Below are 13,602 nucleotides of genomic sequence, written 5' to 3' on the forward strand. Positions count from 1 at the left end.
AGGAAGGCACTTGCACAGCACATGGTTTGGGCAGATCAATGAAGCTGCAAAGAAGCCTGGCAGGCACACAAATCCACTTTCTAATGAAATTTACAGCAAGTGGAATTTAGGTCACTACTCGGAAGCATTCAGTTTATTCCAGGCAGCTTTTAAAATATTTAAGAAATAGCTGTCAAATTAAGCCTGCTCACCTCTGACAGCAAGGTCCAACTTGGAGCCACGGCAGATTTCTTAGGTATGACTTAAAAATATATATTTTTTAAAGCTTTCTTTGCTTGCCCCCTCCCTTCATCACCACAGCACAGTGATTGGCATCAACTCCTGCCATGGAGTGCTGGCTCTGCTGGGAGCTGGGAGTTCTGAGGATGCTCAGGCTGTGCCCAGCCTCATCCTTCCCCAGGGTCAGAGCAGTGAGACACCAGACGTGTCCTTCCTGCAGCCAGTGCCCAAAGGACTTCAGCTGCTGCTGAAGGAAGAGCAGTGCTAAAAACAGAGCTAAAACAGCTCTCGAGGGAACAGCTAAAAGCAGCTCTTAGCAGAGGTGAGCTTTCACCAGGGCTGAGTGTTGCCAGGTGGAAGGGCCTGGGCTGCACTGCGGATTGCCAGCGCTATTCCCACATGTCACATTCCAAGAGAGCTGCCACAGCATCTTCAGTGGGTGGTGGAGGGAGAGGAAAGGTGGCAAACAGGCAGTTCTCTGGCCGTTTACCCAGAAGTGGCCACAGCCCTCAATCTCCACACTCACAATTCCTGCAGAGATCAGAGCAGGTCACACATTCACGCTTCCAACAGGGCAAAGTTCAAACCCTCACATAACACAGGCAGTGGGAACTTATTGCTGCCTCAGCTTAAGGTCTAGCCAGGCACAGAGCTCAAAGTTCCTCCAGCCTCAGCACAAACCAGGAGCAGAGCAGGGGAGAGCAGAAGGCAGCCGTGGAGCGGGGCCAGGCTCAGTGCAAGGGGAGACACCACAGGCACAGCCAGGCCCTCTCTGGGCTGAGCTCTGGAGGATAAAGAGGTTTCCCCATAGCTCACCAACCTGTCCCACCATGCAGCTGCTTGTTCCCCACAGCCTGTGCATCTCCCTTGCCCACACGGGACCTGCTTCCCTTCCACAGGGTCTGACCAGATCCCAGCACAGCCCCAGCACTTGGGATTTGGCCTGGCTGCAGTTGAGGTGTAACACAGGTACCTGTGCAAACACCTCTTCCTCACTACACACATAAATATCCATTTCACGCTCAGCTGATGGAGGATTTGCTTGGCTGGGTTATGATCCTGCCTGCTGCTCCAAGCTGGCTCTGCACCAGGAGTCTCTGACCGCCCTCCCATCAGCAGTGTGGATGAGCACACCAGAGCACACTCAGACACCATCCCTGTATTCATCCTGGCCCTTCTTCCACCTCATTGTCTCTCCTGACAGAGTTCCATGTCCATCCCTGCAGCTCTCCTGCCCCTTTTGCTCCATTCCTTGTCCACAGGGATGTTACTGAGCCTGGAAGAAGTGATCGTTGGATATTACCCAGCTCTCTGGGATCCCTCTTCCCTCGAGGGAATTTACCCACAGGATTCCTCCAAGGAGGTCCCTGGAGAGGCCACTTAGCTCTCCCCATGCCCAGGGCTCTGCCTGGACATCCCTGGCAGCATGCAGAAGCCTCGAGCCCTCCTGACACCACAGAGCTGCACATCCCACCTGCCTGTGGAGCTGCTCCCCTCCCAGATGGATCCAACTCCAAAATATCTGCAGGCCCACAGCACCAGCAGCTGGAGAGGAGCCTGTGCTCCTCCCCATGCCCAGCCACAGCATCACCCACCCACCCAGCCAGCCAGCATCCTCTGGGTGCTGCCTCAGGCACTGAGTGCTGCACCAAGGATCCTTCTGCTCAGCATTTCCTTCTTAACGAGACACTTGGAGGCAGAATTTAGCAAGGAAGAAAACCTATACCTGGCCAAGGAGCCAACCTGGAGCTGAGCAGCACATCCTACAAGCACAGGGAGAACAAGCAGCATGGGCTTATGGAATTTCACAGCACACTGGCGTTGGGCTTGGCTTGGGAAGGTTGCAGAGCAAGTGGAAATTCCCTCCAGGAAGGGAAATCTAGGAGCCAGGCTCTTGTGCAAGTGAAATATTTGTCCTTGCTGTTGAGATACATTTTTCTCCCCGAGAGAAAGGAGAGGGAACTCGGAATGTGCAAGTTATCTCTCCAGGAAACCTTGTCCAGGAGTTGGGCACGACCTGATCCAACCTCCAGCAGAACTGCCTCCCCTGACATTCCAGCTGCTCCTCCTGGCTGCAGGCTGGCCAGGGACATCCCATGGAATGCTCCGAGCCCGGCTGGCAGTTGTGTGATGCAGCTGGGCTGCTGCCAGGGCACACAGCAGGGATCTCCCGAGGGATGTAATCCTGCCACGGCCTCGCTGCGGGCACATCCGAGAACAGAAAGGCTCCCAGTTTTCCCGTTTCCGTGAAAACAAAGGATTCTGTGGAGCGCCACACCCTCTAGTGGAGGTGGGAGCTCGGCACAACGAGACAATCCCAAATCCCACAGCAATGGCGAGCTCTGAACGCAGGGCTGGGCACTGCACGTCTGCAGTGTCACTTCTGCACAGCCACCTGCAGCAGGTAAACACCTGCCTACAGTGTTCAGGCACAAAAGGTTTAAACAAAAAGAAAGTCAACTTTGAAAAATGGATTTTATTCATGTTCACCATCCAGTTAGGCAGCACTGCCTTCTACAACCTACAGGAAAGCTGGAGGGGGACGTTTTACAAGAGCATGGAGTGCCAGGACAAGGGGGAATGGTTTTAACAGGCACAGGGAAGGGTTAGATGGGGTATTAGGGAATTAGGGAGGGTGGGGAGGCCCTGGCACAGGGCGTCCAGAGAAGCTGTGGACATATTCAAGGCCAGGCTGGACAGGGCTTGGGGCAGCCTGGGATAGTGGAAGATGTCCTTGCCCATGGCAGGGGGTGGAAGGAGATAGTTCCTATGGTCCCTTTCAGCCCAAACCCTTCTATGATAACCCAAAAAGACCACACAGGTATTACCAAACTGCAAGAGCAGCTCCCACCATCCTGCAGAATCGTCTCTTGGTCCAGCCACCTGAAAATGAGTAACCAAGATGTCCAGCCCTGTCCTACACACACCCATCTCCTCTGGATCAGTGTTAACTGAAGCATCATCCCACCCCAGCTCTCCCGAAAATCCTTCCCAGAAATATCTCCACCACAAGCACTTCCAGGCCAGATCACCCATCCCACAGCAACAACAAACTGGGAAAGCACTTGTTGTTTTGGCAAGGCCTGTTTGCCAGCAGCTGGGATCACTGCCAGGTTCCCAGCACAGGCCTTCCCCTCTCCCTGCCCACACCTGCCAGGGCACACAGTCCCCTGAGGCGTCCCCAGGTGAACCCCCGCTGCAGGAGAGGAACCAGACATGTAAACAAGAGAGCAAAGTACAACTTCCAACAAAGCCTTACATTTGCTCAAGTGCACAACCCGCCTTATCACTATTCCCTGCTAGGTGGGGAACAAAGTTGCAACTCAAACAGTATCTAGTGATAAATCAAGTACCCAAGTTCTCATTTCCATACCTGAGAGAGCACCAGTTCGATTTTGCAAAACACTTTCAAAAGAAGACTCAGTACACATTAAAAAAACCCAATCTAACCCATTTCTCCTTAGATGAGGAAAATGTTGTATGCAGTATCATACATGACCATCAAAATGCTTCATGAATGTTCACACCTGTTACTGCACAGTGAGGCCCAGCACGGAGCCCACCTGGGAGCTGCTCTTGGGCACGGGTGAGGCTGGCTGGTACCACCCAGCAGCCCTTCCCCAGCCCACAGACCCCACACCCTGCCCAGGAGGGGCACACGGGGCTCCCAGGACTCACCTGCTGCTCCCTCACCTCAGGAATGGAAGCACCGAGTGCCACCCCTGTCACCATCTGCTTCTCTGGGGCTGAGCCCTGGCAGGAAACCCTGGGACACACAAACCTCTGGGACACTCACAGCAAAAGCAAAGTCCTGTTCTGCCTGCTGGCCCTGGGCTGGCCCTGCAGCCCCCTCCCCACCACACAGCTCACTCCTTACACCCCCTGCAACCCCACACCTTTCCCCCGTACCCCAATACCCATCACCCTGCGTCCCAACCCCCCTGTGCACCCCCAAATCCAGCCGCCCCCAGCTCTCCCCAAACCTCCATACCCTGCACCCCAGTACCTCACTTCCCCCCCATCTGCACCCCAAACCCCGAGTCCCCCATGTCCCCACGCCACCCCCAGGCCCTGCTTCCCCAGAGCCCCCATTACCGCCCCTCCTGCACCCCACACTCTGCCCCGACCTTCACTACCCCCAGCGCTCAGACTCCCCCTACTCCATCTCCCCCAGCCCCCTCCCCGCACCCATCACCCACTGACCCCCAGCCCCATCACCCACTGACCCCCACCACCCACTGACCCCCACCCCCATCACCCACTAACCCCCACCACCATCACCCCACTGACCCCCATCACCCACTGACCCCCATCCCCATCACCCAGTGACCCCCACCACCCACTGACCCCCACCCCCATCACCCCACTGACCCCCACCCCCATCACCCACTGACCCCCAGCCCCATCACACCCGCCATGTCCCCCCCACTCAGCACCCTCCTGCCCGCCATGTCCCCCCACCCGCCCTCAGCACCCCGTGCCCGCCATGTCCCCTCATCCTCCCTCAGCACCCCGTGCCCGCCATGTCCCCTCAGCACCCCGTGCCCGCCATGTCCCCTCATCCTCCCTCAGCACCCCGTGCCCGCCATGTCCCCCCACCCTCCCTCAGCACCCCGTGCCCGCCATGTCCCCCCCACCCTCCCTCAGCACCCCGAGCCCGCCATGTCCCCTCAGCACCCCGTGCCCGCCATGTCCCCTCACCTCCCTCAGCCCCACGCGGCCGGAAGCGCGGCCGGAAGTGCGGCCGGAAGCGCGGCCGGAAGGGCCCCGAGAGCAGCCGCGGGCCAGAGCGCCGCGCGGGGCACGGCCCGCCGGGGACAGCGCCCTCGAGCGGCGAGAGCTGGGACTGCAGCGGTGATCTCGGTTCGAGATCACAGTCCCAGAACCCCCAAATCTTCCAGAGAATTTATGGTTTTCTTATCAGAAAAAGCTAATTTCTTCAGGCCTTACTCAGACTCAAAGATGCTGTGGGATTAAAGGAAGCAACAGACAGTTTCTTGTTTTAAATAGAATGTATGCATAACCATGAAGTATATATGAATATGCAACAGTGTATTGTTTTAAAGGTTATTCCTTTGTTCACAAAACATGCTTGTCGGGGCTTAAGTGACCAAGAGCATCCGGACATCTGTAATTCTTTGTTTTTTTAATTGTCTTGTAATTGACCTAACTCTAGAATTTATTACTCTAATTGTATTACTATTTTATAACTACTTTATTATTATTAAACTTTTAAAATTTTAAAAACCAAGTGATTGGCATTTTTTCATACCTGGAAGTGCCCAAGGCCAGGTTGTCCCACCTGGGATAGTGAAGGGTGACCCTGCCCATTGCAGGGTGAAATAAGATGGGCTTTTAGATCCTTTCCAACTTAAATCATTCCATGATTCCATTTTTATGATCCCCCCCAAAGGCAAAATATCTGCACACAGAGAGTTCAGAGGCCATTCTTGGCTAGCACTGAAACCACAGGGCAGTTAATACAGAGTAAATCAGTATTTTGGTTTAGTATTCTGCTGATGGTTCTCAAGGCTGCCTGTTTATGTTGAATTGTGCTTCACTTTCAGCTGCTCTGACAGCCCCACTCCTGGCTGAGAGAAAGGCTTTCAGCACAAATACAGGTATCTCTCAAGAAATTTAATCACAATTTTCTCTCCAAGACATTTTGGTATAAACAGCCTGGGAGCAGAAAACCACTCCAACACACAAGCAATAACTTGCTCCCTGATGGCTCATTAAAAATGAAGCAGAGTTTAGTTTTATTTCTGCAGTAACACATTTTAGCAGACCTTTTATAAAATATACATACAGGTCCAAGCTGTGCAAAACCTGGATGGGAGGAGCAGCTGGGAAAACCAAGCACCACACCACCAGTAAATAAAAACTCATTTTTACCCATTAAAGCTTAGTGCAGCCTCTGGGTGCTGGCACATCCACACAGGGACAGGTTTGTGCCACCAGCCCAGCCCCACGCTGAGCCAGCTGAGCAGGTAATTCCACACTCAGATTCCCCTGGAGTGGGTGCTTTTACTGCTCAGAGCCTGCTCTGAATACTGAACTCTTCATTTCCTCGTGATTTTCCTTCTGCCTCTTGTAAATACACATCAGGAGTGTTCTACAAATACCCGGGAACATCTTTCCAGTCCCTGTGAAAGCAGAGGGCACGATCCCTCCTTTGCACAAAGAATTGTGATGCAGGGAGATGAATGAAAACGCAAATACCCGCAGGTCTGAGGAGCTGACTCTGCAAAAGCTGCTTTTGTGCTTCTCAGAGTACAAAGCCCTTCCTTGCTGCCCCTTGGCCAGCCCAGGGATCTCCCCTCTCCCAACACAGCCCAGCTTTTCATGCCTTGCTGGCTTCATGCTGAAGTCATAATGCTCAGTGTTCTTTGTTTCCTTACAGATTCGTAGAATCTTTGAGGTTGGAAAAGACCTCCAAGATCATCAAATCCAGCTGTGATTGCAGTGAAATCCTTTAGGGGTGCCAGGTACCCAGAGCATGGTGGGAGAGCCCTGGTGTTCACAAAGTATGCTTTTCCTAACTTAGTGTCTGAGAGAATCCAGACATCCATAATTCTTTACTTTTATAGTCTTGTAATTTTCCTAACTCTAAACTTTATTACTCTAATTGTATTAGTATTTTTATATTATTATTAAACTTTTAAAATTTTTAAAAACCAAGTGATTGGCGTTTTTCACAGTCCTCTGCCTCCAAGGGAGCCAGGGCTGCCCAGCTGCCACACCCTGCAGGGTTCCATCCCTCCTGGGTGTAATTCTGCCCAGCTCTGGGCAGGAAAACGCTGTGAATCTCATTGTACAGCCGAGCACGGGCTGCCTGGCTGATGGCAGGGACACTGCTGAAAACAAACAGGTTTTTTTTTTTCACTCTTTGATAAAAGAAAACATTACCTCTTTGAGATTTACACAGCAGATCAAGCATAAACCTGAATTATCTCCCTCCTCTCTTTCTCCAGGGAGCAGATAATGTGTGGATGTCTCCATCCCTCTGCTTTGTTCCTCATCACCCAGCTTGGCAGCGTTTTGCTTGCTATTAAACCACGCTCACACCCCTTGACATTTAAAGGGCTGTTGTTTGATCGCTGTCACACTCCTGTATGTGGATCCTTCAACCAGTTCCCTCCTCCTCTTCCCACCAATGATGGATTTTCTTGTTAACTCCACAGTAATTTGCTTTCCTGTGCTCCAGCAGAGTGTTTTCACTGTCAGACGTGGGGTTTGGCTCTTGCCCATGGTGCCACATCACACCCGAGCAGCTCTGGGCACATTGGAGCTGCCCTGCCTTTGAACCGTGTTGGGAAAACGGAACAGCACATGGGCCTGGGTGAAATAGAGATTTTTGGAGTTCACTTGAGTTAACAAAATGAATTAAGCATTTAAATTTTAGCTTGTAGACTTATGTGTTGAATTTTGACCTTTTCCTTAAGAAACCTCTGCCATGGTACAAAGGGCATAGGAAAATGCAAATTTCTGAAGGTTCTTGCATAAAGAACAATACCGGAGGAGACCGAGGATGCAAAGAACCCAGACAAAGAAGCTTCTCTGTCTCCAAGCCCATCAAGACTGGGTCAGGTTCTCAAAGGGGAAAAGTTCAAAAGTTCAGTCATGAGGAAGACCAAAATCTTCGGCCGCAGAGACCACCAGGGACCCCGGTGCAACCACCACGGCAAACCACGAGGGGCAAGGACAGGTGGGGCCAAGGGCTGAATATGCATGAAAAAGTTGTGTCATGTATTGCATATGTACTAGAGTGCTCACACACTGTTCAGGTAAATAATGATTGTTTTACATTCTTCTTTGTGGGAGGAGAGAATTGATACTGGAGAAGAGAATTAAACTGTTAGTTTAACCAGTGTGGTTGGAGAGGTGGCAATTTCATCCTCCAATCCACTGCCACTTTTAAAATTCTATATATTGTGAGGTGAGAAATAAAATTGGGTCTTTTCCACTTTTAAACTTACCAAACTTCTGTATACTCATTTCGTGTCCAATAAAAACACAGAGGTGACTCGACAAAGGGCCACAGCAATCTGTTTTAGTCTCTGCTCAGGCAGCCACACTCTAAAACATTCCAAAACACTTGGGAGCTTCCTGGACCCTTCAGAGCCAGGCCAAGGCACAGCCAGAGCTCTGGCTGAAATTATCTGCTGAAATTATCCAAGGAAATGCCTCTGAATTGTATCCTGGGGATCAGCTCTGAGATGGTTTGCTCTGACACCCTCTTGTTGCACCAAACCCACATCCCTCAAGATCCCACAGCCCCAGCCAGGCATTGGCACCGCTCACAGAGCCCCCACAGCCCTGGCTGCCTCCCCACCACCCCAAAAATCTGCTTAACAGGGCCACAGATGCGCCAGAGATGCTTCCAACTCAGACGTCAAGGATGAGTCGGTGCCCTTTGCAATCTCCTTCTGCTGCATTCCTATAGAGTGTGGCCAATTTGCATAATAAACATGAGCTATAAATGTCAAAATCGACCACATCCATATCTTATTTTCAGTTCAGACTCTGATTGCATCTTTTTGACTCGAACTTGCCTTTGCAGAGAGCTGGAGCCTGGCACTCTGTGGATTCTGCCTTCCTGGATCTGTGGGGCCGGGCTGCAGAGCCCAACATCCAAAATCCTTACAGCCACCCCAGAGCTCCTGCCTTTCCTCCAGGTGCAATTTCAGCGGCTCTGTCTCTGCTGCCTGGCACAAGTGAGCCCAGGCAGGAGAAAAAAGCACCTGGGGAGGTGGAGGACTGTCGCTGTCAAGGCAGGACGGGAATGAGAAGACTCACTCAGAAGGCTGCTGAGAGTAAAACTCTGGTTTATTCAAAATACACTGCTCTTTTATACAGAGCTTCATGAGGACCAACTCCATTGGTCCTGAAGTGAAAATAATCCACAGCATTGGTGCAAAGTGCTTGATGCAAAGTGATAGAACTTAACTATAAACAGTGTGAGCAACAAGAGAGATAAAGAATTATTTACATTCTTCTCCAGCTCTTTCCCAGGCCTCTGTCTGGCTAGAAACTCTCGTTTCTCTCTTTGACTGAATCTGAGACCCACAGAGGGCTTCCTCTGCATGCCAGAAGGGAAACTGAGGCAGAACCAGGCAGGGATCTGGCTCTCCATGGCAGATCCACGCTGCAGATCAGGGTCTGCAGTGCCACCGTTGTCTCACCTTGCTCTGCACTGTGTCAAGTGCCACGAGAATGGGAAACGTGGATTTTCCAAAATGGTGTTTTCGCAGGTGCAGGGTGAGGAGAGACGGCTTCAAATCCTGCATCTTCCAGACTTACCCTGCACTCAGCTCCTCCTCCTGCTGAGCTGTGGGTAAACCCCATACAAATCCTGTAAAAACCCACCTGCTGCTCTCCCTGACTGCACCCCATGGCTCCTGCCATGGCATTTCAGCCTTGTACCTAAATATTTCCAGATCCCTACAGCACTACTGCAGGGCTCCTCATTCCACTCTTCAAATGCAAATGAGGATTTGCAGGAAACCGTTTGATTCACGGGTTCATCCTTTATTTTGGCAGATAGCATCAGTTAAACGCCTGCTTATTTCTGCTTTCTGAGAACAATATAAACCACTTAAGTACACATGCAAGACAGACTGAGCCCGAAGTGCTTATGAGCTCTTTGATTTACCGAGGTGTCTTTATCTTTGCCGAGTATCTCGCAAAGTCATTTATTATTTAGCAGTAAATTAAAGTAGAGGGTCTGTGATTTTCAACAACAGAAATTAATATCCCAGCACTCCTTTGTACCATATATATCTATAATTTACAGCACAGGAACTGGCCAGACAGCGCTGCAAGTCCATCAGTTTCCTCTCTCCCTTGCTACCTGCTGATCACTGCTGCATAGCAGGAATAAAAAATGGACTGGCAGGAGAGATACTCCAACTGGAAAGGGCAGTTTTAAATTAAAAGTCCAGTTTTTGTGGTCCTCAAGGGCCCCCTTTGCTTCCCACTGCCCTCCTGCACACATCACTTATGGCTAATAAAGTGAACAGGCAGAAATCAGGCCTTGAGACAGCTGAGTTTTAACCTCACTGGTTCTGTGCTTGGTGAATAATTACAATGTAATAAAATAAAATAAAATAAAATAAAATAAAATAAAATAAAATAATACAATATTATAATAGAATATAATATATAGTATAATTATAAAATTATTTATATTTATTATTATTACTATATTATTGAATTATTATTATTATTATTACTACTACTACTTCTACTACTACTACACCTGCAAGCCTTGGAAACACACACTGTTGAATTCTTTCCCCACTTGTCTACAGTGGAGGGGTGACTGGGGTGGTACAGAATCAGAATTCCAGAGTAGTCAGGGTTGGATGGGCCCTCTGGAGATCAACCCTGCTGCCAAGGCAGGGTCACCTGGAGCAGGGGACATGGAAACACATCCAGGGGGGTTGGAATGTCCCCAGAGTTGGAGACTCCACAATCTCCCTGAGCAGTTGTTCCAGGGCTCTGCCTCCTCCATGGGGGACTCATAAACCCCATGGGTAACTTTAGATTGAGGGTGTCACATCGGAGAACAACACATGCCTGGAGCTCCAAAACCCCTTCCTTTGGGGCTGTGCCAGCTCACCATCAGCAGCCTGGTGCCAGGTTCAAGAGCAATATTATGGCCAGAAAGTTTTATGGGCTGTGTCGGGCTCTGGCTGACACAAAGCAGCCAATAATTTATAGCAATCTCATGTACTACAAAGGCAAAACATGTCCCTCTTGGATGGAGCTCTGTGAGCCAGAGGGATAAATCAGCTCCAGCAGGGAGCAAAGATGAGAAAAGCAGAAAAAAGACCCAAAATGTTCTGCTTGGATCCTTTGGAAGGAGGAGAGAGAAGGGGCCCTGTGAGTGCCCACCTGGAGTGGGTTGTGTGGGCTGGCCTGAACAGGCACTGGGGCTGTGCTGTGGTTTCTGAGCCCTGCCTGGACCTCCAGCCTCTCCCTCCATCACCCTTTGTCCATGCCCACATGAGCACCTCATCCTCCTGGAGCCCACCTGGCTGCAGAATGAGGAGATTTTGTCCCCCAGAGCTGTGGAGGGGCCGGGGCTGTGCCCCAGGAGCCGTCTGGGGGTGGCAAGGGTGCACTCAGCAGCCACTCCCTATTCCTGTCTGCAGAGGAGGCATGGCCACAGCACTGTCCTCAGGTCTGGCACAGGCTTTGTGCTGTTGGCCAAAAAATCCATCCTCTGGAATAATCTCAGGGCACTCCACTCTACCTCAGATGCTGCCAGGAGGAGCAGCACCCATGGGTACATTCTCCAAGCACCACCTGAACCCACGGGGAGCAGCAGAACCCAACCTCCCAGCACCTGCAGAGGCGTTTCACTGCACCAGCGAGCAGAGTTCCTCACACCAGCACCAGTGCCACTCTTGCCACAACAGTTCTGCCACAAGGACCAGGCTCCCTGGCCTGCTGATCCCCATTTCCAAAACTGTCTCAGGCTGAAAGCTGTAGCTGGGTGTGTATTCTATTCCCATCTGTGAGAGCTGGGGCAGGTATCTGCTGGTCTTTGGGCAGTTTGCTTTATCTCTCCCACACCCAACCCTCCCTCCAGGAGATCTCTGCTGTCCATGGCCACTGAGTGTCCCTGCATGGCTGAGAAAATTCCATCATCCATGGGGAGATGCTGTGCCCAGGGGAGGAGCCAAACATTCCTACCTGGATCCAATCTGACCTGGGAACAGCACAGCAGCCTTTGCCCCCTGCATTCCCAGAGGAGCAGCTTTCTTCCCCCTGCATTCCCAGAGGAGCAGCTTTCTTCCCACTGCATTCCCAGAGGAGCCCAGGCCCATCTCCTCCAGCCCTGGAGCTCCAGAGGAAAACTCCCCCCTTGTGCAGGATCCTGCTCCAGCAGAAGCACAGCTGGCACTGCAGGAGGGCTGAGCCACCCTGGGATGGGGCTGCTGCCACCACCCTGACCCACAGGGGGTCAGGCCATTTCTGACTCTGTCAGTGGTTTGTTTTCCTTTTTGGTTCTATTGCATTTTTATTTTTAATTTCCCTAATAAAGAACTGTTATTCCTACTCCCATATCTTTGCCTGAGAGCCCCTTGAATTTCAAAATTATAATAATTCAGAGGGAGGGGGTTTGCATTTTCCATTTCAAGGGAGGCTCCTGCCCTCCTTAGCAGGCACCTGTCTGTTCAAAACAAGACAACCACACTTGCTCACCACGGTCCCACAGGCTGGATCGCTCCCAAATTATATTTGTGCCTTTCAATTTCCTAGCTAAATTAAGAGAGTTGTTTTTCTTGCAGACTGCCAGATAAAAACATGGAAAGACACCAGGAAACTCAGCCTATAACAAGTCACACTTTTCCTCTCTTCTCCTCAATGTAGAGAAATTTTCAAGGAGAGACCATGGCAGCGTTATTTGTCTTTGTTTTTGGGAAGAAAAGCAAACTGATTAAAAGCAAACAAAAAGCAAGAGTTGTGGAGTCCCAGAGGCTCCCTTGCAGGAGTTCCAAGGGAAAAAAAGGAATAAAAACCTGGAAAATATTATTAGAGTAAGACATTTAAGCTTTGAAGACCGTATCAGTTATGGATGAATTAGAACAGACAGTAATTAGCACTGAGAGCTATAATACCTGAGGAGATGGGGAAAATTGGTTTCTTCATGCTCATCAAGCCCTTCCAGGGATGCTCCTGCCAGGATGGGTTTAGGGGCCGGGCTCTGTGTTGTCACTGGCGGTGGCTGAGCTGGGACAAAGGTTATTGTTAAAAACAGGACTGCATTCCTGGTTCTAAAAGTGATTTCAGGATTTATTATAAAAGGAAAGGCCTAAAGCAGGGCCCGTGGTTGGAGCAGGAGCGTTCCCATCGCGGATACTGCAGCGCCAGCGCTGGGTCTGCTGAGCAGCGATGTCCACGATGTTCCAGGTGGAGCAGCACGGATTCACTGGGTCAGATGTCCCTTTTTATCCTGTTTTTTGTCCCTTTAGATTGGTTTCCTTCATTTGCTTGAAGGTTTTAGCCCCTTGATTGGCCCAGTTCTGTCCGGGCTGGTTCGTTTTGCTTGGGGCATGGTGCACTTTAGGTGTAATACTGTACTCGTATTTCTTATAACTACCCTTTCAACCCCTTTTACCATAACCAAACAAACGGCACATGCTTAACAATTATCAGCTATTTTACAACAATTTCTAAGCCATTTTTGACAGCTATCATCAGGAAAAACGCTGCTGCCTGCATGGTTTGGGATTGCAGCCCACCCTGGGAGCCCAGCCCGGAGCAGGGATGGGACAGCAGCCCCTGTGCTGCCCCAGGAGCTGTGCTAACCCCCGGGATAATGCCACCTGACGATGGAGATAAGGAGGGAGCACAAACTCCTACAGGAGC

General features: G+C 50.8%; 1 long non-coding RNA gene and 1 other non-coding gene across 2 annotated transcripts; both read right to left on the minus strand.

The window, feature by feature from the left end:
* Positions 1 to 2,675: 2,675 nt before the first annotated feature.
* Positions 2,676 to 4,221, minus strand: LOC115497651 (uncharacterized). The gene is made up of 2 exons (XR_003963216.4): positions 3,898 to 4,221; positions 2,676 to 3,102 (listed from the first exon to the last, which is right to left on the minus strand). It is a non-coding gene; the product is annotated as an uncharacterized lncRNA (long non-coding RNA).
* MIR2978 (microRNA mir-2978) lies at positions 3,792 to 3,853 on the minus strand. Its single transcript, NR_048987.1, is given in 1 exon segment — positions 3,792 to 3,853. It is a non-coding gene; the product is annotated as a microRNA mir-2978 (primary transcript).
* Positions 4,222 to 13,602: the final 9,381 nt, after the last annotated feature.

Source organism: Taeniopygia guttata, chromosome 18, assembly GCF_048771995.1.
Source record: "Taeniopygia guttata chromosome 18, bTaeGut7.mat, whole genome shotgun sequence".
Taxonomy (NCBI): Eukaryota; Metazoa; Chordata; class Aves; order Passeriformes; family Estrildidae; genus Taeniopygia; species Taeniopygia guttata.